The sequence below is a fragment of the Tachyglossus aculeatus genome, chromosome 15 (assembly GCF_015852505.1).
Source record: "Tachyglossus aculeatus isolate mTacAcu1 chromosome 15, mTacAcu1.pri, whole genome shotgun sequence".
Lineage (NCBI taxonomy): Eukaryota > Metazoa > Chordata > Mammalia > Monotremata > Tachyglossidae > Tachyglossus > Tachyglossus aculeatus.
The window spans coordinates 23,919,635-23,942,173 of NC_052080.1; the positions used below are offsets into that span (position 1 = coordinate 23,919,635).

General features: G+C 46.6%; 1 protein-coding gene and 1 non-coding gene across 3 annotated transcripts in view; both read left to right on the forward strand.

The window, feature by feature from the left end:
• Nucleotides 1-3,557: 3,557 nt before the first annotated feature.
• Nucleotides 3,558-3,696, forward strand: LOC119937888. The gene has a single exon (XR_005454260.1). It is a non-coding gene; the product is annotated as a small nucleolar RNA SNORA7 (small nucleolar RNA).
• Nucleotides 3,697-10,536: 6,840 nt separating this feature from the next.
• HELZ (helicase with zinc finger) overlaps nucleotides 10,537-22,539 on the forward strand; it is a 124,549-nt gene continuing 112,546 nt past the window's right edge. For both annotated transcript variants that reach the window (XM_038757081.1, XM_038757082.1), the window contains exons 1-2: nucleotides 10,537-10,572; nucleotides 16,397-16,456. The gene's annotated coding sequence lies outside the window, so the exon portion shown is untranslated. The remainder of the gene's footprint in view (nucleotides 10,573-16,396; nucleotides 16,457-22,539) is intronic.

The window sequence follows — 22,539 nt, forward strand, 5'->3', positions numbered from 1 at the left end:
ATCTGGGCCTCAGTTCCCTCATCTGTAAAATGGGGATTAAGATTGTGAGCCCCACATGGGACAACCTGATCACCTTGTATCCCCCCCCCCAGCGCTTAGACTAGTGCTTTGCAAATAGTAAGTGCTTAACAAATACCAAAATTGTTATTATTATTATTATTATTATTCTCTGTGCCTCTGTTACCTCATCTGTAAAATGGCGGTTAAGACTGTGAGCCCCTCAGGGGACAACATGATTACCTTGCATCTACCCCAGCGCTTAGAACAGTGCTTGGCATACAGTAAGCACTGAATAAATACCATTATAATTATTAATAACAACGGATAACAATATTAATCTCACACTAATGCACCTTATGATCATTCAAATCCCCCAATGTCTTGAGCAGGAGCTTTGGGAGATGAGAATGGGGCAGGGTCCCAGAGGCTGTAGTGGGCATGACCACTATTGGCAGAAAAAGAAGACAGAAAGAAGGACCAACACAAAGAGACACATATTGAAACTGGAGAAAGAGTAATCACTCTGTCAATCAATGGTATGTACTGGGCATTTACTGAGTTCAGAGAGCTGTACTAGTTGCTTGGGAAACTAAAATACAGTAGAGTTGTTAGGCATGTTCCCTGATCACAAGGAGCTTACAGTCAACAAGGCTGGAGTCAGAAAGAAGGCATTCGGCGGGGTGGGGATGGAAGGGTGAATAGAGAGAGTGTTGGAAGCAGGAGGGGCAGACCCTACTTCTAGCTGAACAAACAAATCTGCATACACAAACATCTATATGCAGATACACAAACACACACACACACACACACACACACACACACATCATCCCCCCACACCCCGTCCCATCCTTGGAGGTCCCTGGAAATATATGCCTGACTATTCCTAGACCTTAGGAATGTGGGGAAAATGCATCTGCCTTCGTTGTGGAAGAGGGAGGTGGTGGGCCATTTCGGGAACATGTTATCTGATGCTATTTATTTAGTAATCCAACAAGCAGGAGAATTGGAGCCATGCTAATACAGTAAGGAAGAGGGCATTGCATGATGTCCAACCAGGCTGCTAGGTTGGATACAGTCCATGTCCCACACGGGGCTCACACTCTTAATCCCCATTTTACAGATGAGCTAACTGAAGCCCAGTGAAGTTAAGTGACTTGCCCAGGGCCACACAGCGCTTAGAACAGTGCTTTGCACACAGTAAGCGCTTAATAAATGTCATTAAAAAAAAAAAGTGACAGAGCCTGAATTAGAACCCGGATCCTCTGGCTCATAGGCCTGAGCTGGTTTCACTCGGCCATGCTGCTGCTCTCCACACTGCTGACTTTCAGGGTCAGCCCTAATTCTAAGGGCTGAGGACTTGGCAAAGAAATTTCTTTTCCTGCTGGAGCAGATGGTCGCCCTCGTCCTCCTGTGTTGGTCTTTGGAAGACTCTGTGTGTGGAGCTAGAGGGGAGCTAATAGGGCCTCACAACTCCTCTCCCAGAGCACCACAGTCAAGCTAGGAGGATCCACAAAGAGAGCATTGATGATCACGTCCAGGTGGGCAGTCAGACTGGCAGAGACCCCAGTGAAAGGTTTTAAGGAATCTCCGGAAATGTGGCAATAATAATTGCTTCTTTTAAGGGGATTTTATTTCTTCAAATTACTTATGTCACTTTATCTTCACAGCACCCCTAGAAGGTTTTGTCATCCCCACCTTACAGATGAGGAAACTAAAGTCCAGAGAGGTTAAGGGACTATCCCGAGGTCACGCAGCAGGGTAGCAGCGAGTCCTCTTCCTCCCCCAACCCGTACTTTTTAGACGTTTTTGGGGATCGAGCAAGGGAAGGCAGACGGACCAAACGGCTTTGCCATGGGAATACTGTCCCCTCATCCGAGTTTGGAGGAACAGAGGGGCAGAATGCAATTTGGGGCAGAGGGGAGAGCTGGATCTTTCCCAATCAGTGAGAGCAAAGCTGCTCGGACACCCACGCCAAGCCCCCTCCCACTGGAGGTTCCCTAAGCATTCCACAGCTCACCCGTCAATGGTGCTTTTGTTCACTCCACCGCAACACACTGGGTTGTCCTTCTGTGTGGCGGCACTGCACGTGATCCAGATCAGATTGGCCTGAGTGTGTGATCAGTTTCCCCACGTGGCTGAGCTGCCTCAGAGGGGTGAGAAAACTGGGTGGCCCCCCAAACTGCCACCCAACTGCTCCAACCTCTTGTCATAGCCTCTTGCAACTATTCTATCAGCCTCCTCACCGACCTCCTTGCCTCCACCCACTCCAGTCAATGCTTCATCCAGCTTCCAGTATCGCTTTTCTAAAAACTAATTCCCCACTCCTCATAAACCTCCAATGGTTGCCCATCCCTTTCGGTGTCAAACAGAAACTTCTCACCACTGGCTTTCAGGAACTCAATCAGCTCTCTCTCTCTCCTCTCCTTATCCCCACTCCTCTCCCACTACAACCTCGCCCACCCGTCACTCCTCTAATACCAACCAGTTTACTGTGCTTCACTTTTGCCTCTTTCACCATTGACTCCTTGCTCACCTTTTCTGCCTGGAACTCTCTCCCCCTACACATCCAACAAACCACCGCTCTTCTCAACTTCAAAACCTTACTAAAATCACATCTTATCCAGGAAGCCCTCCCTGACTAAACTTTAATCTCCCCATCCTATTTTTCTTCCCTACTGTGTCACCTTGGCCCTTGTGTCCTTACCCTCTAAACCCTTTAAAACTCAGCAGACCTCCCGCCCCCAGGACTTATGTACCTATCTTTATAATTCGCTGCCTCCTTCTCCCTCTAATTTATTTTAGTGCTTGTCTCTCCTGCAAGTTTGTGAGCTCTCTGAGGGCAGGGATCATGAGAAACAGGGATCGTGAGAAGCAGCATGGCCTAGTGGATAGAGCACAAGCCTGGGCGTCAGATGGACGTTCTCATCCCGACTCCTCCTCTTGTCTGCACTGTGTGACCTTGGGCACTTTGCTTAACTTCTCTGTGCCTCAGTAAACTCATCTGTAAAATGGGGATTAAGACTGTGAACCCCAAGGGGGACAGGGACTGTGTACAACCCGGTTTGCTTGTACAGTGTCTGGCACATAGTAAGTGCTTAACAAATACCAGTTTAAAAAAAAAATCCACCCCAGGACTTAGGACAGTGGCCGGTACAGAGGAGGCACTGTACAAATACCATAACTATTATTATTACTTTGGTGTACTACCCCAGACAGTGAATATATACCTGCCCAGAGTAAGCACTCAGTAAATACCACTGATTGATTGAGGCTAGGACTCTGGTCAGAGTCCTAGCACCTCTCCAGAGAGAGGCCATCTCAGCATTTCTGTGCCATAAAAGCCCTGTAGCCTTGGAGCATTTCTTTCCGTATCTTTATACTCATTACCTCTCCCTACCTGGAATGTAGTTTAATGTCAGTCTCCCCTCTTAGAGTCTCTGCTTCTTGAGAACAGGGATCAAGTTTAGTAATTCTACTCCACTCTTCCAAGCTCTTAGGGATAGTAATAATAATTATGGTACTTGTTAAGCCCCCCCTCCGCCCCAAGGGCCCATGTGACCCTCTCAGGGTCGCACCTGGAGAGTTTCCAGTCCTCTACCAGTCTTGACTATGAGAGGGAGAGTCAAAGCAGAGGCCTGTCCATTCCATTCCTAGCTTGGGCAGTGGCTAGCGAGCGGAAGGCAATCTGCTACAAGTCAAAACTCACCTGTTCTGGGCAGCAGCCACACGGGAGAGAGTCGAGGGCGGAGACTCAAGTTGACTGCGTGGAAGGAGGCAACGGTAAACCACTTCCGAATTTTCACCAAGAAAACACTATGGATCCACTACCGGAATGGAACGGAGGTGGGGCGTTCTGGGAGAGATGTGTCCATGGCGTCGCTACGGATCGGAGACGACGGCGTAAGACAAGACTTGTTAAGCGCTTACTATTTGTCAAGCACTGTTCTAAGCGCTGGGGTGGATACAAGATAATCAGTTTGGTCACAGTCCCTCTCCCGTACAGTAGAAGGCGTTAGGATTTAATCCCCATTTTTCAGATAAGGAAACTGAGGCACAGAGAAGTGACTCACCCAAGGTAACAGAGCAGACAGTGACAAGGTTGGGAGTGGAACCCAGGTCTTCTGATTCCCAGGCCCACGCCCCTTCCACTAGGCCATGTTGCTTCTCAAAGGGCCTTTTCGTCCAGCCCCAGGCCTCTGAGCACAGCGGTCCTCTGGCAGCCTACAAGGATGAGATCTGTCATATGTGGCTCTGACGCCTCCCCAGGTTCTCCTTTCTGGATATATTCAAATGGCGGTGATTTTAAGTGCCGAAACTTTGGGGATTTTTCAAGTTAGGCAAAAGATTTTAGGCATCTGCACCCCTTCAAGCAGCTTGGAGGAGGTCAGTCATGGTTGAGGTCTTGCATCCATTTCCAGAAAGTGATTCTCACGGGTTCCTGAACCATCCTTCCTGTCAATCTAGGGCACTTACTGAGCGCTTCCTATGTGTGGAGCACTGTACTGAGCGCTTGGGAGAGTACAATAGAACAAGAGTTGGTAGATGTGTTCCGTGCCCACAAGGAGCTCACAGTCCAGAGGGGGAGGTTTCAACTGATGAGAAACCAACACTGGAACCACAGCAGTGGAGTAACCTCCACAGGGTCCTTGTGGCTCTGGAGTCTATCTGTGTGATCACACAAATTACTTGGACTATTAAAAGCACACTGCAGGCAACACATTTTGTTTCGCAACATGCAGAGAGTAAGGGCTTCGTGCCAAGGACTTGGTTATAAATCTGGAATCCATTTAGAACCAAACAAACACGGCACTTTGTTAGTCTTTGGACTCCATTAGCCCCCTTGCCTCCAACCGGCAACAAGAGAGTTATTTTGCTCGAAATATTGAAACTGGAAACCCTGCCCCTGAATGCTAACTTTGCGTAAGACTTGTAGACCGGGTTTTGCACTGTGCGGTATTCCTAAGTTGAATGGCTTACTTTTGCAGAAAGCGAAAAGTCTGATTTGCAACGTTGGAGAGTTTTTTCACTTCATTAAGCAACCTAGTAGAATTCTTGGTATCTTACACAATTAAAGTTGACGTTAAACAACCCTCACATTTCAATTCTGCACAGGAGAAACCTAAAGGTAATTTTTTCCCCCATTTATAGTGAAACTTGATTTGTGATTAAACCATGCTTCGTTTTCTAAGAAGGCCTCAGGGATATGCTATTTCCAGGGAGTTCTTCTTCAGGCAAAAAAATCTAATCACTTTCCATGAGGTTGTTTCTTGGAGAGCTGAGTCTTCACCAACGGGCCTAATTGTAAACAGTGATTTCGATTCGATTCTTTTAGACTGTGAGTCCACTGTTGGGTAGGGACTGTCTCTATTTGTTGCCAATTTGTACTTCCCAAGTGCTTAGTACAGTGCTCTGCACATAGTAAGCACTCAATAAATACGATTGATGATTCCTCTCATATGTCCCGCTGGCCCAGTCAATAGACAAAAGATCTCAATATCATGGACAATCCACTGGCCATAAAACTGAGAGCTACGAGTGAAATGTTTGGTCTTGGAGGCTGTATGACATGGACACTGTATCATGGGCACAGTCCCACAAATTATCCAGAAAACTGAGGCCTAAAAGTGCTTTTTGGTTTGACTCCTGGGTTTTTCACCCTCAAATCACCCAGTGGTATGTACCAAGCACCTACTATATGCCGAGCATTACACTGAGTGCTTGGGTGAGTCCAACAGAAGTATAACACTAGACTGTAAGTCCTCTAGACTGAAAGCTCGTGGTGGCCAGGGAACTACCAATTCCGTTGTATTGACCTCTACCAAGTGCTTAGTACAGTGCTCTGTCCAAAGAAAGCGCTCAATAAATACAACTGATTGATTAAAACACCCAGTCCCTTACCCCTGAGAGCTTACAGTTTAATATGGAAATCAGGCCGACTTAAACGATCTACAAGTAGTAGGAGCAGGAGGAAGCACAATGATATACACAGATACTGATGCTGATGGAGTTTCTTGGGGAAAATAGACAGATGAGCCTTGGGACTTTGAGTTCAGCAAGGCTAAAATCCTGGTGATGGAATTGTGAACCTGTGCCCAGCGCTTAGAACAGTGCTTTGCACATAGTAAGCGCTTAATAAGTGCCATCATTATTATTATTATTATTAGTGGTTTGCACAGTGCCCCATCACCCTCCCTGTTCCCCTCCAGTCACCTTCCCTCAGGGGCCCAAGGTGCGATGAGTGAGGAGACGGGCCAGGGTGCAGCAGTGCAAACTGCCTGCAGAGTCTTTTTCAGTGTTAGGAGCCATTTGCAGCCCAAGTGAGGTGCAGCATAGTGCCGATACTCTGCTGTGGTGACATAATCTGGGGAGTTGGCTTGACTGTGTCAGTTCGAAATAGCTGAAAAATTGGCTACTTGATTGACTGTAAATTTAAATATATTTTAAATGGTAAATATATTTATTACAGTATATACATTATTGGTATAATTATATATGAAATATACAGATTACACACATATGCATATGTATACACGTACATCTGTGTGTGTATATCTCTAGACCTACAGTACATATAGATATACAGTATATACACATAGACATAGCTATATAGCTACATTATATAGATATAGATATGTATATCTATCTGTATTCTGTGTATTTTCTCTCTATATTCTGTACTAAGCACTGGGGTTGATAGAAGACATTCAAATTGGACACAGCCCCTGGCCCCTTAGGGCTCACGGCATAAGATGAAGGCAAGACTGGTAATTAATTCCCACTTTACAATGAGAAGTTACATGACTTACCCAAGGTCACGCAACAGGCAAGTGGCAGAGGTGGGATTAGAACCCAGCTCCCGATTCCCAGGCCCACGCTTCTTCCACTAGGCCACAGGTTGGCGGGTGGGGTTGACTGTCATCACTCTGCCACTCTCATATTTTCTGGCCCCCCTCATCCTTCCTCCACTTTCCCATATCCCCCTCCCATTCCTTTCCTTTCCCTCCTCCCTCATATTTTCTGCACCCCATTTTTCCCTTCCTGCCTCTACTCCATCTCCCCCTCCCATGCCTCTCGTTCACCATCTCCCTCCTATTATCTGCTCCCTGTTTCCTCCCTTGTTCTATTTTTTGGGCTCCCCCGGCCTTTCGGGCCTCCGCCTTGCATCGGCAGACCCTGAGGGAGTCGCCTAGTGGGATTTCCTGAGGGAGGAGGACAAGGTACCAAGTGCCGGAGGGACTACACTGGAAAGCAGCCTGGCGTAGTGGCTACAGCCCAGGCCTGGGAGTCAGAAGGTCCTGGGTTCTAATCCCGACTCTGCCACGTGTCTGCTGCGTGGGCAACTCACTTCACTTCTCTGGGCCTCAGTGACCTCATCTGTAAAATGGGGATCGAGGCTGTGAGCCCCATGTGGGACAGGGACTGTATCCAACCAGATTTGCTTATTTCCACCCCAGCGCTTAGTACAGTGCTTGGCACATAGTAGGTGCTTCACAAATACCATCACTATTATAACACCGGCGATGTCCTCCCCACGCCCAGAGCGGCTGGCGGACACCCCAATCCCCTCTCTGGCCCCCGGCCAAATACCATAATCCTAATTATGATTATTATGATATAATAATATATAATGATGATTATTATGATATAATAATATATAATAATGATATTATTTGTAATCAATCAATCAATCGTATTTATTGAGCGCTTACTGTGTGCAGAGCACTGTACTAAGCGCTTGGGAAGTACAAGTTGGCAACATATAGAGACAGTCCCTACCCAACAGTGGGCTCACAGTCTAAAAGGGGGAGACAGAGAACAAAACCAACCATACTAACAAAATACAATAAATAGAACAGATATGTACAAGTAAAATAAATAAATAAATAAATAGAGTAATAAATATGTACAAACATATGTACATATATACAGGTGCTGTGGGGAAGGGAATCAATCAATCAATCAATCGTATTTATTGAGCGCTTACTGTGTGCAGAGCACTGTACTAAGCGCTTGGGAAGTACAAGTTGGCAACATATAGAGACAGTCCCTACCCAACAGTGGGCTCACAGTCTAAAAGGGGGAGACAGAGAACAAAACCAACCATACTAACAAAATACAATAAATAGAACAGATATGTACCAGTAAAATAAATAAATAAATAGAGTAATAAATATGTACAGACATATATACATATATACAGGTGCTGTGGGGAAGGGAAGGAGGTAAGATGGGGGGTTGGAGAGGGGGAGAGGAAGGAAGGGGCTCAGTCTGGGAAGGCCTCCTGGAGGAGGCGAGCTCTCAGTAGGGCCTTGAAGGGAGCAATCAATCAATCAATCGTATTTATTGAGCGCTTACTGTGTGCAGAGCACTGTACTAAGCGCTTGGGAAGTACAAGTTGGCAACATATAGAGACAGCCCCTACCCAACAGTGGGCTCACAGTCTAAAAGAGAGCTAGCTTGGTGGATGGGCAGAGGGAGGGCATTCCAGGCACCAGGGATGACGTGGGCCGGGGGGTCGATGGCGGGACAGGCGAGAACGAGGCCTAACGGTGAGGAGATTTGTACTTCCCAAGTGCTCAGTCCAGTGCTCTGCACACAGTAAACGCTCAAATAATAATAATAATGATGGCATTTATTAAGCGCTTACTTTGTGCAAAGCACTGTTCTAAGCACTGGGGAGGTTACAAGGTGATCAGGTTGTCCCTCGTGGGGCTCACAGTCTTCATCCCCATTTTCCAGATGAGGTCACTGAGGCCCAGAGAAGCAAAAGTGACTTGCCCAAAGTCACCCACCTGACAAGTGGCGGAGCCGGGGGATTCGAACCCACGACCTCTGACTCCAAAGTCCGGGCTCTTGCCACGGAGCCACGCTGCTTCTCCAAAGCAGGAAATCTCCTCGCTTCCATTGCTCTTCCTTCCTTCCTTCATTCAGTCGTAACAAAATACGATTGATTGAATGAATGAATGAATGAATGAATGAATGAATGAATGAATGAATGAATGAAAGAAAGAAAAACAGGCCGGGCCTGGACACAGCCCGCTGCCAACTTTATGGTCGGGAGAGGAGGAGGAGGGGAAAAGGAGGGAGAGGATTTTCCTTCATTCCTTCCTTCATTCAATCGTAACTAAATACGATTAAATGAATGAGTGAGTGAATGAGTGAGTGAGTGAATGAATGAGTGAATGAATGAATGAATGAATGAAAAACAGGCCGGGCCTGGGCGCAGCCCGCTGCCAACTTTATGGTCGGGAGAGGAGGAGGAGGAGGAGGGAAAGGAGGGAGAGGATTTTCCTTCCTTCCTTCCTTCATTCAATCGTAACTAAATACGATTGAATGAATGAATGAATGAATGAATGAATGAATGACAAACAGGCCGGGCCTGGGCGCAGCCCGCTAACAACTTTATGGTTGGGAGAGGAGGAGGGAAAGGAGGGAGAGGATTTTCCTTCCTTCCTTCCTTCATTCAGTCGTAACTAAATACGATTGAAAGAATGAGTGAGTGAATGAATGAGTGAGTGAGTGAGTGAGTGAATGAATGAATGAATGAATGAATGACAAACAGGCCGGGCCTGGGCTCAGCCCGCTGCCAACTTTATGGTCGGGAGAGGAGGAGGAGGGAAAAAGGAGGGAGAGGATTTTCCTTCCTTCCTTCCTTCATTCAATCGTAACTATTGAATGAATGAATGAATGAATGAATGAATGAATGAACGAATGAATGAATGACAAGCAGGCCGGGCCTGGGCGCAGCCCGCTGCCAACTTTACGGTCGGGAGAGAAGGAGGAGGGAAAAAGGAGGGAGAGGATTTTCCTTCCTTCCTTCCTTCATTCAATCGTAAATAAATACGATAGAATGAATGAATGAATGGATGGATGAATGGATGGATGAATGAATGAAAAACAGGCCGGGCCTGGGCGCAGCCCGCTGCCAACTTTACGGTCGGGAGAGGAGGAGGAGGGGGAGGGAAAGGAGGGAGAGGATTTTCCTTCCTTCATTCAATCGTATTTAGTTATGATTGATTGAATGAATGAATGAATGAATGAATGAATGAATGAATGACAAACAGGCCGGACCTGGGCTCAGCCCGCTGCCAACTTTATGGTCGGGAGAGGAGGAGGAGGAGGGAAAAAGGAGGGAGAGGATTTTCCTTCCTTCCTTCATTCAATCGTGAATGAATGAATGAATGAATGAATGAATGAATGAAAGAAAAACAGGCCGGGCCTGGACACAGCCCGCCGCCAACTTTATGGTCGGGAGAGGAGGAGGAGGGAAAAAGGAGGGAGAGGATTTTCCTTCCTTCCTTCCTTCCTTCATTCAATCGTAACTAAATACGATTGAATGAATGAATGAATGACAAACAGGCCGGGCCTGGACACAGCCCGCTGCCAACTTTACGGTCGGGAGAGGAGGAGGAGGAGGAGGAGGAGGAGGAGGGAAAGGAGGGAGGGAGGAGAGGAGGAGGAGGAGGAGGAGGAGGCGGTGGGAGTGACTTTAAAGGCTTGTTCTCTGTTTCCCAGCATGCCTTGCGGGGACGTTGACAAGTGGATCCAAGATGGCGTAGAAAGTAATGACAGGTAAGTCCTGACTTCCCCCTGAGGAGAGGCCGGGCCCGCTCGGGGAGCCGCCCGCCCGGCCGTCCGACCGGCCGCCCGGGCCGGGGGAGCCCCCACCGCCGCGGCCCGACGCGGGCAAGGCCCCTCCGGCCTCGGGGCGGAGCCGCCACCGGGGCACAACGGAAGGCGGGGGGGCGGCAGAGGCGAGGCCCGGCCCGCGCCTGCTGACGGGCGCCTCGCCCCTCGCCGGCCCCCTCCCGCCCTTTTGCTGCTTCTTCTTCTTCATCTTCTTCTCCTTCTTCCTCCTGCTCCGTCGGCCGTTGCTGAGGGAGCGGCCCGCCCGCCTCAGGCCCGGCCTGGGGGATGCGAGGCCTACCGGCCCCCGCCCTCAGCCGCCTCCATTAGCCGGGGGGGGGGGGGGGGGGCGGCAAGTAGGTCAACTTGGCCTTCCCCTCACGGCGGCCCCCGATCTCCCCTCTCTTCCAGGAAAATAATAATAATAATAATGGCAGTTATTAAGTGCTTACCCTGTGCAAAGCACTGGGGAGGTTCCAAGGCGATCAGATTGTCCCATGTGGGGCTCACCGTTTTCATCCCCGTAGTAGGTCAACTTGGCCTTCCCCTCACGGCCGCCCCCGATCTCCCCTCCCCTCCAGGAAAATAATAATAATAATAATGGCATTTATTAAGCGCTTACTCTGTGCAAAGCACAGGGGAGGTTCCAAGCTGATCAGGTTGTCCCATGGGGGGCTCACCGTTCTCATCCCCATAGTAGGTCAACTTGGCCTTCCCCTCACGGCCGCCCCCGATCTCCCCTCTCTTCCAGGAAAATAATAATAATAATAATGGCATTTATTAAGCACTTACTCTGTGCAAAGCACTGGGGAGGTTCCAAGCTGTTCAGGTTGTCCCATGGGGGGCTCACCGTTCTCATCCCCATAGTAGGTCAACTTGGCCTTCCCCTCACGGCCGCCCCCGATCTCCCCTCTCTTCCAGGAAAATAATAATAATAATAATGGCATTTATTAAGCACTTACTCTGTGCAAAGCACTGGGGAGGTTCCAAGCTGTTCAGGTTGTCCCATGGGGGGCTCACCGTTCTCATCCCCATAGTAGGTCAACTTGGCCTTCCCCTCATGGCCGCCCCCGATCTCCCCTCTCTTCCAGGAAAATAATAATAATAATAATGGCATTTATTAAGCGCTTACTCTGTGCAAAGCACTGGGGAGGTTCCAAGCTGTTCAGGTTGTCCCATGGGGGGCTCACCGTTCTCATCCCCATAGTAGGTCAACTTGGCCTTCCCCTCATGGCCGCCCCCGATCTCCCCTCCCCTCCAGGAAAATAATAATAATAATAATAATGATGGCATTTATTAAATGCTTACTCTGTGCAAAGCACTGTTCTAAGCACTGGGGAGGTTCCAAGGTGATCAGGTTGTCCCATGGGGGGCTCACCGTTTCCATCCCCGTAGTAGGTCAACTTGGCCTTCCCCTCACGGCGGCCCCCGATCTCCCCTCTCTTCCAGGAAAATAATAATAATAATAATGGCAGTTATTAAGTGCTTACCCTGTGCAAAGCACTGGGGAGGTTCCAAGGCGATCAGATTGTCCCATGTGGGGCTCACCGTTTTCATCCCCGTAGTAGGTCAACTTGGCTTTCCCCTCACGGCCGCCCCCGATCTCCCCTCTCTTCCAGGAAAATAATAATAATAATAATGGCATTTATTAAGTGCTTACCCTGTGCAAAGCACTGGGGAGGTTCCAAGGCGATCAGGTTGTCCCATGGGGGGCTCACCGTTCTCATCCCCGTAGTAGGTCAACTTGGCCTTCCCCTCACGGCCGCCCCCGATCTCCCCTCCCCTCCAGCAAAATAATAGTGATAATAATGGCATTTATTAAGCGCTTACTCCGTGCAAAGCACTGGGGAGGTTCCAAGCTGATCAGGTTGTTCCATGGGGGTCTCACCGTTTTCATCCCCATAGTAGGTCAACTTGGCCTTCCCCTCACGGCCGCCCCCGATCTCCCCTCTCCTCCAGGAAAATAATAATAATAAAGATGGCATTTATTAAGCGCTTTCTCTGTGCAAAGCACTGTTCTAAGCACTGGGGAGGTTCCAAGGCGATCAGGTTGTCCCATGAGGGGCTCACCCTTTTCATCCCCGGAGTAGGTCAACTTGGCCTTCCCCTCACGGCCGCCCCCGATCTCCCCTCCCCTCCAGGAAAATAATAATAATGGCATTTATTAAGCGCTTACTACATGCAAAGCACTGTTCTAAGCACTGGGGAGGTTCCAAGGCGATCAGGTTGTCCCATGGGGGGCTCACCGTTTTCATCCCCGTAGTAGGTCAACTTGGCCTTCCCCCCATGGCCGCCCCCCATCTCCCCTCTCTTCCAGGAAAATAATAATAATAATAATGGCATTTATTAAGCGCTTACTCTGTGCAAAGCACTGGGGAGGTTCCAAGCTGATCAGGTTGTTCCATGGGGGTCTCACCGTTTTCATCCCTGTAATAGGTCAACTTGGCCTTCCCCTCACGGCCGCCCCCAATCTCCCCTCTCCTGCAGGAAAATAATAATAATAATAATGGCATTTATTAAGCGCTTACTACATGCAAAGCACCGTTCTAAGCACTGGGGAGGTTCCAAGGCGATCAGGTTGTCCCATGGGGGGCTCACCGTTTTCATCCCCGTAGTAGGTCAACTTGGCCTTCCCCTTGCGGCCGCCCCTGATCTCCTCTCTCTTCCAGGAAAATAATAATAATAATAATAATGACATTTATTAAACGCTTACTCTGTGCAAAGCACTGTTCTAAACACTGGGGAGGTTCCAAGGCGATCAGGTTGTCCCATGGGGGGGCTCACCGTTTTCATCCCCATAATAAGTCAACTTGGCCTTCCCCTCACGGCCGCCCCCGATCTCCCCTCTCCTCCAGGAAAATAATAATAATAATAATAATGGCATTTATTAAGCGCTTACTCTGTGCAAAGCACTGTTCTGAGCACTGGGGAGGTTCCAAGATGATGAGGTTGTCCCATGGGGGGCTCACCGTTTTCATCCCCGTTTTACAGATGAGGGGACTGAGGCCCAGAGAAGTTAAGTGGCTTACCCAACATCACACAGCTGACAGTGTGCAGAGCCGGGATTTGAACGCATGACCTCTGACTCCAAAGCCCGGGCTCTTTCCACTGAGCCACGCTGCTTCTGGCCTTTGGCGCAGTGGATAGTGCTTTGGACTTCTAGCGTGAGGAAGGTTGTGGATTCGAGTCCCACCAGAGTCGGGTTTCTGTTTTGGGGGCAGCAACCTGGCTCAGTGGAAAGAGCCCGGGCTTTGGAGTCAGAGGTCAGGGGTTCAAATCCTGGCTCCGCCAACTGCCAGCTGTGTGACTTTGGGCAAGTCACTTTACTTCTCTGGGCCTCAGTTCCCTCATCTGGAAAATGGGGGTGAAGACTGTGAGCCCCCCGTGGGACAACCTGATCACCTTGTAACCTCCCCAGCGCTTAGAACAGTGCTTTGCACATAGTAAGTGCTTAATAAATGCCAACATTATTTTTATAATTTTCCCCCCTTCTAGACTGTGAGCCCACTGTTGGGTCGGGACTGTCTCTATATGTTGCCAACTTGTACTTCCCAAGCACTTAGTACAGTGCTCTGCACACAGTAAGCGCTCAATAAATACAATTGATTGATTGATTGATTCTCTGGGCCTCAGTTCTCATCTGGAAAATGGGGATTACAAATGTGAGCCCCTCATGAGACAACCTGATCACCTTGTAACCTCCCCAGCACATAGAACAGTGCTTTGCACATAGTAAGCACTTAGCCCACTGTTGGGTAGGGACCATCCCTATATGTTGCCAACTTGTACTTCCCAAGCACTTAGTACAGTGCTCTGCACACATAAGCACTCCATAAATACGATTGATTGATTAGGGACTGTCTCTATATGTTGCCAACTTGTACTTCCAAGCGCTTAGTACAGTGCTCTGCACAGAGTAAGCGCTCAATAAATACGATTGATTGATTGATAAATGCCATTATTATTATTATTATTATTATTATTATTTATTAGACTCCTCCAACGGCCCCCGGGGAGAGGCCACCCCCTAAAACCCTGCCCAGGAGGCGAACCCCACCTCTAGGTCTGAGGGCACCAACCCGTTTGGTTCATGCAGAGATTTTAAACGCCCCCTCGTTCCCTGCTTCCTCCTCCCATTTGCCCCCAGCCAAACGCTCGTGGCCAACAAAAACATGAAATCAAAAACATTTCAGCTCCAGAAGGGGAATGGGGATGGAAGGAGAGGTGGTAGGAACTTGCACCAATATTCAGTGCAATCTTAATTCCAAACGGAATCATCAATCGTCATCAATCGTATTTATTGAGCGCTTACTATGTGCAGAGCACTGTACTTAGTTTCAGCCTGTAAATAAGCCGAAGTCAGCCCTGTAATAATAATGATGGCGTTTATTAAGTGCTTACTACTAATATCAATCAATCAATCGATCGTATTTATTGAGCGCTTACTATGTGCAGAGCACTGTACTAAGCGCTTGGGAAGTACAAATTGGCAACACATAGAGACAGTCCCTACCCAACAGTGGGCTCACAGTCTAAAAGGGGGAGACAGAGAACAGAACCAAACATACCAACAAAATAAAATAAATAGGATAGAAATGTACAAGTAAAATAAATAAATAAATTACTGATAATAGTAATAATAATAGCATTTGTTAAGTGCTTGCTATGTGCAAAGCACTGCTTTAAGCGCTGGGGAGGTTACAAGGTGATCAGGTTGACCCACGGGGGGCTCACATTCTTAATCCCCATTTTACAGATGAGGGAACTGAGGCCCAGAGAAGTTAAGTGACTTGCCCAAAGTCACACAGCTGACAAGTGGCAAAGCTGGGATTTGAACCCATTCACTCATTCAATCGTATTTATTGAGCGCTTACTGTGTGCAGAGCACTGTACTAAGCGCTTGGGAAGTACAAGTTGGTAACATATAGAGACGGTCCCTACCCAACAGTGGGCTCACAGTCTAGAAGGGGGAGACAGAGAACGAAACAAAACATATTAACAAAATAAAATAAGTAGAATAAATATATACATGACCTCTGACTCCAAAGCCTGTGCACTTTCCACTGAGCCACGCTTCTTCTCTAGATGAGCCTTGTATTCTATGTAAAATAACTCTGGGACTGACTTAGTTTAACTGTTCAATGGTTGTGTTGGTCTTGAAAATGAATGTCTCCTCATCAATTTGTGAAACTCCAGAATGGTTCCATTTCATTCTTGTAAAAATTTTTGTTGAATAACTCTGGGACTGACTTAGTTTAACTGTTCAGTGGTTGTGTTGGTCTTGAAAATGAATGTCTCCTCATCAATTTGTGAAACTCCAGAATGGTTCCATTTCATTCTTGTAAAAATTTTTGTTGTGGTTTTTTTTTTCTTTTCAAGGACAACTATCATGTCCCTTCAGGTAGACTGCAAAGATGTCTTTGGAACTTGACTAGGATAATGGTGATAATAATAATAATAATAGTGGTATTTTAGTATGTCCTCTGTCAAGTGTTGTATTAAATGCTGGGGTAGATGCAGAATAACATCAACAACAATAACATAAGGAACAGGAATTTATTCCCCATTTTACCGCTCAGGAAACTAATTCGTAGAGAAGTGACTTGCTCAAGGTCACACAGCAAGCAAGTGGTGGAACTACTGGGTTTAGAACCCAGGTCTCCAGACTCCAAGTCCTCTGCTCTTGCCAAGAGGCCATGCTGCTTCACTTATTATGGCTTTTTTTTTTGAAAATTGATAATGAAGATTTGCTTTTTAAAATTCTTTTTAGGAATCGGATGAACACTCTAACGGGTCACTAATGAACTGCACTCTTGGTGAGATATATAAGGTGAGACTTCAGTTTACAAGTGGATATTTACACCTTTTCCCCATTAATATGCCTCACAATATTAATGGAACAGTAAACAAGAAATGGAGTGTATCATCTAAGTCATAGCATTCTTGCATTGAAAAAAAATTATGTAGGAATTGGCCTGGGAGTAGGCATGGTTTAATTGGTTATCTTATTTTTGTATATTTCCCCAGGCTAGCATATACTGAGTTTGTGGTGAACTGTGTAGTTCTTTTCGGTGTGTTTTGTTTGTATCCTGCAAAGTGCAATATGTCTAGTGGAAAAAGGATGGGCTAGGGAAACTGGAGATCTGAATTCTGGTTCTGATTTAATTATTTCACTGATTGGGAGATTTTCAAGTTATCTTTTTGGATCTTTTTCCCCCTTTGAAAATGAGAAATTGAACGCTGTTGAGGAAAACGAGTATCACCTACCTGATAAGGATATTAGGCAGGTAAAATGGAAGAACATTTGGGGATTCTTTTAGGCGGGGTCGAGTAGGTGATCAGTTCCAAGATGAATTATTATTGCAATAATTGTGATCCTTCGAGATGAAGGATACAAGTTTATTTCCCTTCACTCATAATAATAATAAATAATTATGGCATTTGTTAAGCCCTTCTATGTGTCAAGCACGGAACTAAGTGCTGGGGTAGTTAGAAGGCAATGAGGCTGGACACAGTCCCTGTCCCATATGAGGCTCTCAGTCTTGAGGCTTTATTCCCCATTTTATGGATGAGGAAAACTGAGGCACAGAGAAGTTAAGTAACTTGCCCAAGGTCACACAAAGCAAGTGGTGGAGCCGGGATTAGAACCCAGGTAGTAATGATAATAATAATTGTGGTGTTTGATAAGCCTTTACTATGTTCTAGGCACCGGGGTAGATACAGGCAAATGGGGTTGAACACCGTTCCTGTCCCACATGGGGCTCACGGTCTTAATCCCCATTTTACAGATGAGGTAACTGAGGCCCAGAGAAGTGAAGTGACTTGCCCAAAGTCACACAGCAGGCAAGTGGCAGAAGAACCCAAGTTCTTCTGACTCCCAGGCGTGTGTTCTATCCTCTAGGCCATGCTGCTGCTTTTCCTCTAACTCTCACTCTCAGCAGGTTCATTCTCTTCTCATTTGGCCAAGTTCTTTAGCATTGTTTTTTGTAAACGTGTGTGAACACTTCTAAATCTCATGGTACATAAATGGAAGCTGAGTTGTTTTTGTTCTGCTTTTTTTTCTTTTTTTTTTCCAACATGTCCATCCAGCCATAAGTCTGGATTGAGCCCCTTGCTTTTAGGCAGCGTAAATATGCCATAATGTTTTTCTGGAGTTAAACACAGGAAGGATACTGTCCTTTTTATATGTGGAAGAGAAAACAGAGTAAGATCATGGGATTCTAATGTAAAAGTGTCCATGTGACAATTCTGAATGAAGATCACTTGTGCTGGTGGTGTATATCAGATGAATTTTATTGTACAGCTAGGAAAGGTGAGGCTTTTGCTCCTCTTCGTCAACAAGTTGCTGTGAATAAGTGTGCCATGTTAACATAACTCTCAATTCCAACCTCCAGATTTGTTTTGGTGAAATCCCAAGGGTGGGGGTGGCTGTTGCATTTGTTTGGGCTTCATTTGTGTTGGAACAACTAATCTACGGGTGTACAAAATACTTCTCATCCCAAAAAATAACTTTTCAGACTCTCCGAGGAAATAAGCAGACTCTGCCTGGGGATCGTATTCTCCACAATTGCAGCAGAGCTGCCCTCAAAGTGAAGTCCAGTAGTTGGAACTTGAAACCCAAGGCATTCTCCAGTGTTGGAAATAAAGTTCATGGTTAGGGTAAAAAAGCCTGCCTTGGAATTTCCTAAAGGCAAGGAGCTTGTGTAATAGGACAGGCGACAAGGCTATTTGTAGGTAAAGTTGTACATCTTTGGGAGATGGTCAGTATTCAGGCTGAGTCTTCTGTGCTTTGTGACTAATAAGAAACCCTTTTCTCACACTTTCTGTAATCACATTAACATTTCATCTGTGTTATACCGATTCTCCGGAGTTGGCCAAAGAGAGATGCAGGGCCGGGGGAGAGATTCTGCGGCCTTCCTAAAAGTGGCTGTGATGTGACCACGTGGGCCTCCAGAGAAGCCCCACCGCTGTCTCCAAAAGCCATCCTTAGAACAGTGCTTTGCACATAGTAAGCGCTTAACAAATGCCAACATTATTATTATTATTATCCTGGCCAGGTTCTGCGCTGGAAGGAGGTGGTCGCCCCCAGCAGAATCCTCAGCAGTCTGTGGAGGCAGTTGCAGGGCAGTGTGGGGAAATACTGTTATTTTGGGCTTAAGGGAAGTTCTGTCCTTCCTCTGTGAAGCCTTGCTAGGCCCTGGACAGTTGTCCCATGTGTTTTACCCTTCCCCTGACCCCTTTCTGTGGTACACAGAGGGAAGCAGGCTGTGTGTGATCTAGAGGTAGAGCTGAAAGTTTGGGGCAGAGCTAACCTGCAGGTGCTGGAACGCCTCCACCCAAGGAACGAGGGAAACCAACTTAAATTTTTTAAGGATGTGTGCATTTCCAAGCACTTAGACAAAGCCGCATAATATGTGCATTGGTGGGCTTTCGGTATACCCTTCAGTGTTGGAAAGATTGGAGGGGTTTGCCTTGAAATCCCTTGCTCAACGAGTTATGAGAGCTGTGGAGTGCCCATTATATAAATGGATGGATGCAGTTAAAATCACTCCTAATACGGATGGAGGAACACAAAGCAGAGTGGTTCTTGCATTTAAGGTGATTGTTACACGTAGAAATTATAAATGGTTGGCCTAGCAGAGTTAGTTTTTCCGTATAGTTTTGAAAATGATTGAGAAATTAGTGTGGAAGCAGATATTCTCCAGAGTCTCACTGTATTCCTCACAATGAAATCATAACAGAACTGAGAACTTTGCAAAGCCACAATAAAGCATGAGATCCCACATCTCTGTCAGGTTGGACATGGCCTGTTTTTAGGGAGGGAACGGCCAAGAAACATCAGTTTTAGCAGGAACCTCTATTCATTGTGATGTCACTACTATGAAGCGGTGTGGCCTAGTTGGGAGAGCACAGGCCTAGGATTCAGAGGACTTGGGTTATAATCCTGCCTGTTTGGCTGCTGTTTGTCCTTGGGCAGGTCACTTAAGGTGACTGGGCCTAAGTTTCCTCATTTGTAAACAGGGGATTCAGTATGTTCTCCCTCTTTCTTAGACTGTGACCTCATGTGGGACAGAGACTGACCTGATTCTCTTTTCTCTCCCCCAGTACCTAGCCCAGTGTTTGGCATATAGTAAGTGCTAAACAAATTATTATTATTATCACAAACAATGTTCCCCAAAGAACTTACAACTGTCCTTTTATTTGTTTATTTATTTTTGTTTTGAGTGAGGCAAAATGACATTGAAGGTCTTACAGGGACATCTATAGACTCGAACGGGGCTTTCTGGAAAAATCCCCATTTGCAATTTTACCTTTCTCCTAAAAATTATAAAGCTCTGATGAAACCAGACCAAACAGTCTTTCATTAGGCACCTGCACAACTAGGTTTGTGACTCCTTGGGGGGACCCACAAAGGTAGTGACCTCTCCCAGGACTTGAACAGGGAATGGGGGAGGAACTGGTGGAGGCAGGTAGGACCTCCGTGTGAGTACTAGTGAAGTATGAAAGGGTAGCAGGGAGGATTTGGGGCCCAATTATAGACATTTCAATCAGAGGGGAACTTAGGGAGTCGTATTCAGGGCAGTGAGCACAGAAAATCATGGGATGTGGCTTGTCTGCTCCTGGGAGAGTGGTGGAACAAGGTCAAGGCAGTGTTGGGGAGCGGGGAAGGGTTTTGGAAGGAATCAAATGGAGCATCTGGGGGAAACGATGAAGGTAGGTTGGAATGGCCCATCTAGTGGGGAAGCCGGTGGATGTGGGGATGGGCAAAACAACAACCACAAAAAAAAAGAAAGCCAAAATATGCGAGTGCTTCTACCCTAATGCCAGAAGCTTAAATGATAAAATGGGTGAATTGGAATGCTTGGCAGATAGCGAGGCCCTTGACATAATTGGCTTCCCTGCGACTCTCAGTGGTGGGAAGAAAAATCAATGGGAAGCAAGGCTGCCAGGCTGTAACTGTATAGGAAAGTTTATCAGTCCTTAGGTGGTGACGTGGTACTCGGTGAGGGGCGACACAGACAGTTTTGTAATCATTGGGATATTTTGGTGACCGCCATCTGGTTGCATACTGCACTGTTTGGTTTTCTACTGGTCTGTTCCCTGTCAATCATATTGCACACTTACTGTGTGCAGAGCATTGTACTATCCAGTACTGATTGGGCACTGGATGCCTTTGGTATTTTTCTTTTAAACTTCTAGCCGTCCACCGCTTTGGCTCATGTCACTAATAATAATAATAATAATAATAATAATAGCATTTATTAAGCGCTTACTATGTGCAAAGCACTATTCTAAGCGCTGGGGAGGTTACAAGGTTGTCCCACGTGGGGCTCACAGTCTTAATCCCCATTTTACAGATAAAGTAACTGAGGCCCAGAGAAGTTAAGTGACTTGCCCAAAGTCACACAGCTGACAAGTGGCGGAGCCCAGATTTGAACCCATGATCTCTGACTCCAAAGCCCATGCTCTTTCCACTGAGCTACGCTGCTTCTCAAGCAGCTTCACTAAGTCCTGGAGCTTGGAATAAGAATAATAAGGATGGTAGGATTTGTTAAGCACCTACTATTCGTAAAGCACTATTCTGAGTGCTGGGGTAGATACAGGCTAATCAGGTTGGACATAGTCCCTCTCCCACACGGGGCTCACGGTCTTCATCCCCATTTTCTAGATGAGGTAACTGAGGCACAGAGAAGTTAACTGAGTTGCCCGAGGTCACACAGCAGGCAAGTGGTGGAGCTGCGATTGGAACCCAGGTCCTTCTGACGCCCAGGTCCATCATCTATATACTAGGCCATGCTACTTCTCTAAATTCCACGTGGAAGTGGCATGCATCTGTACAGGGACCTGGGAGAGGAAGCCGAGGGCTCTGGAATAAGTTGGAGAGGGAGAGTCGGAGATCCTTCTTCCTGAAAAATGCTCTTGGTTTGGGTGAGCTCCAAGTATTTCAGCAAAATGGCACATTTGCCCTCACATTACGCTGCAGCCTGCATCTCGGCGTCCTTGATCCTTGATTGCAGCCAGTGGCCACCCTAGTAATGACATAAAAATTCTTGTCAACAGGAGACATGCTATGAAATGCTTTTGGGTAGAAATCACAGAGTTAAACACCAATAGAGTAAGTACTATAGACCACATTACTAGGATGAGGACAGTCTCCAGGAAATGTTCCATTTGATAGGGGGAGGCTTCAGGTATCCCCTCGTAGCGTGATTGAATAGCTCATCAGAAAAAGAAGCAGAGGCAAAGTTTTTGGATAAGAAAAATGACTTTTTTGGGAACAACTGGTTATAGAACCAGTGAGGGAAAATCAATAAATACGATTGATTGATTGATTGATTTTAGAGGGCCAATTTCTTGTGAGAAGGGAACACATCTTCTGCTGCTTTGGTACTTCCCAAGTGCTTATCACATTGCACTTCACATTGCGTTGCACTTTGGTGCTCAATAAATTAAATAACATTAATACTACCAATACAGAATGACTTCATTCTGATTTGAGGACAGGATCTGGTGCAGGAGAGCCACTCTACAACTTTGACCGCAGTTTGATAAAAATTTGACATCCTTGTTTGTGGGGAGAGGAGATAAGACTCCCATGATACCCATATAAGGATATTCCATTTTAGAAAAGAAAGCAAAGAAAAAAATACAAACCTTAGGTGGAGGTTCAAAGGAGACACAAAAATAAATCGGGAGATTTAATGAAAGTCTGGAGGCCGCTTAGAAAACCACCAAAAAGAAACAAGAATTTCAGAGGCCTAGGTAAAATTGGTTTCACAGACTAAAAAGCCAGGAGCCCATAAAAAAAAAAAAACCCTGCATTCCTAGCCAGAAGGGTGAAAGAGTTCATCAGAGGGAAAAAGTCAGACCCCCCAAAATGGAAAGGCAACCCAAGTGAGAACAGGGAAGTTT